The sequence below is a fragment of the Perognathus longimembris genome, chromosome 26, assembly GCF_023159225.1.
Source record: "Perognathus longimembris pacificus isolate PPM17 chromosome 26, ASM2315922v1, whole genome shotgun sequence".
NCBI classification, from domain to species: Eukaryota; Metazoa; Chordata; class Mammalia; order Rodentia; family Heteromyidae; genus Perognathus; species Perognathus longimembris.
Genome location: NC_063186.1, coordinates 12181233 through 12184098, shown reverse-complemented (window position 1 = coordinate 12184098; position 2866 = coordinate 12181233). Strand labels below are relative to the sequence as shown.

Sequence of the window (2866 nt, the reverse complement as noted above, 5' to 3'; positions counted from 1 at the left end):
GCGGACACCATGGAGTTCTCAGCAGAGGCAAATTATGTTTATATATGAAAATAAGTGCTTACTTAATGACACAAGCCATACTCTTCCCTCTACAATTTCAACTGTGATTCCTAAAACACACTTTCCTATCTACCTCGCTCTTACTATGCAGGACAGATGACCGCCTGTGAGACCAGCCTAAGGCAGGCGTCTGGAAAGCCCAAGAGCTCTCAGCCCCACAGGGGTCCCCATTCACACAGCCGGGTCGCTGGTGGTGGCCTTCTCCTGCGAGCGGTCTTTGAAGTGGGTGAGCTGGTGTCTCTTCCAGTGCGGGGCCTGCCTGAACCTTTTGCCACAAACTGAGCATTCAAATGGCTTCTCCCCAGCGTGAATGAGATAGTGTCTCTCAAGCTTAGACGGAGACTGGAAACTTTTACAGCACACGCTGCACAGGTAAAGGAGACCATCATTTTTCTCCGGATACCCTGGGTAGCCGCTGAAATGTCTCTGCTCGGACACCAAGAGTGCACCGGGGTGGAAAGGCCACTCGCTTTCGCCATAGGCACCCAGAATGAAATCCTCAGTTTCTGGCTTCACTCCCATCTCTGATAATTGATTTGACTGTGAAACCTCATATGTCTGAAAACCGAAAGTGTGATGCTGGGAAGCATTATAGCTACCACCACTTGGAGGGATAAAACTGTTCTCATTTTCAAAGTCTAGTTGGTAAAATGATCTTCTATAGAGATTCTTTTCAATATGAGTCTCTTGGTGTCTTTTAAGTGAGCTGACTGAAAGATTTCCCACAAACATTACAACCAAAAGGCCTCTGTCCCGTATGGATTAAATAGTGTCTCTGTAGCTTAGAGAGAGAAGGGAACACTTTCTCACATTTATCACAAGGATATATCTTATGTCCAGTAAGTATTTTCTCACTTGGAAATGGGAAACCACAGTGTTGAAACACTTGACAGTTACTGAAGAACTCCTCTCCTGATGAACCATAAACTAACAAGTCTTTATTAGTCACAGAGCTACCCATAGTTAATCAGCTCTCTGATGATGTAAGGATATCTTTCAAACATTCCCCCCTATTTTGTTTCTGGAACTGAAACGTCTTGCTCTTAGTATGGATTTGCTTATGCTTCAGAAGTTTGCTTTGAACCTTAAATCTTTTTTGACAAAAACAACATTGGAAAGATCTTTCTTCTGAATGTGTGAGCTGGTGGATTTTAATTTTTTTAATTTTTTATTTTTTGACCAGTCCTGGGCCTTGGACTCAGGGCCTGAGCACTGTCCCTGGCTTCTTACTGCTCAAGGCTAGCACTCTGCCACCTGAGCCACAGCGCCCCTTCTGGCTGTTTTCCATATATGTGGTGCTGGGGAATCAAACCGAGAGCTTCATGTGTAGGAGGCAAGCGCTCTTGCCACCAGGCCATATTCCCAGCCCACGGATTTTTAAATGCCCTGACTGCCAGAAAGACTTACTGCACAGCAGACACTTAAAAGGCTTCTGCACAGTGTGAATAAGTGAATTCCTATCGAGTTTTGACTGCGACAGAAATATCTTGCCACAGATGGCACATGCATGAATGCTCTTCCTTCGTTTCCCGGTGCTGTACTCGGGATTGGATTTGGAGCATGGGGCTAAGGCCCATCTCTCCTCTGGGGGCAAAGTCCCATAGCTGCCGCTTGCTGGCTTTTCCTGCTTGGCCTCCATCAGTCTTCGGGCCTGCTTGACATCCTACTGATAGGTCTCATTGTGACGCTGTTGGTGCTTCATGAATGTCTTCAGATGTTTAAAGTGGCGTTGGCAAATGCTAATTTTGATGGTGTTTCAAAGTGCTTGAAGCAAATATTGCAAATGTATGGCTTGCTTCTAGGGAGTTTGCTGGCAGCTACATACTGCTGAATCTTTAGCACTTTTAGACTGCTTTCAGCCATTTCCCCTTTTTCAATTTCATTTTCCTTTATTTCATCCTGATTTATTATTTTATTTTTATTTCATTTTATTTCATGGTATCTGCTCTCCTTCCCAGCCCCAGAAGCTTCCAGAACAGATGCCAAGTCCTAAGCACTAAACAGGAGGCATCCTGGAATCTTCCGGAACTGTGCCTGGCCCAGGGCATTTCTCCTTTGGAACATTCTCCATCATTCTCACCATCACCATCATCATCAACAGTGTGGAGTCTCCTCATTATATGGGATCCCAGGTCTGATGTGACAGATGGATGGACAGACAGCAAGGCCAACAACAGAGACATACTGACACAGAGAGAGAGAGACAAAGAGAAAGACAGACCCAGAGACACATGTACAGACAAGGAGACAGGCAGACTCACAGGTAGACAGACACACAGACAGAGACAGACAAGGAGACAGACTCACATGTAGACAGACACATAGACAGACATATACACAGACAGACACAGAGACAGGTAGACAAGGAGACAGAAAGACAAACTCACAGCTAGGCACAGACAGACAGGCAGACAGACTCACAGATGGACAGAAAAGACAGATATGCATACATTGGAAGACAGACACACAGATCGAGACAGACATGGAGACAGGCAGGCAGACAGACTCCCAGACAGACACAGAGACAGATACATAGACACACACACATAGGCATAGACAGACTGACTCACAGGTAGACAGACACATAGACAAGGAGACAGAAAGACTCGCAGCTAGACAGACAGGGAAGCAGTCTCACAGACCAACAGAGAAAAGACAGACAGACAGACCCACACAGTGGAAGACAGACAGACAAGCAGACAGACAGACACACCGGCAGAGAGATTCACAGACAGGCAGGTGCAGAGAGGAGGCCCAGAGGCACACAGACAGACACAGAGGACAGATACACAGACAAGGAGACAGA

General features: G+C 46.1%; 1 pseudogene; it reads right to left on the bottom strand.

Annotated features, from left to right (window-relative positions):
* Positions 1-231: 231 nt before the first annotated feature.
* Positions 232-1923, bottom strand: LOC125342376 (annotated as a pseudogene).
* Positions 1924-2866: the final 943 nt, after the last annotated feature.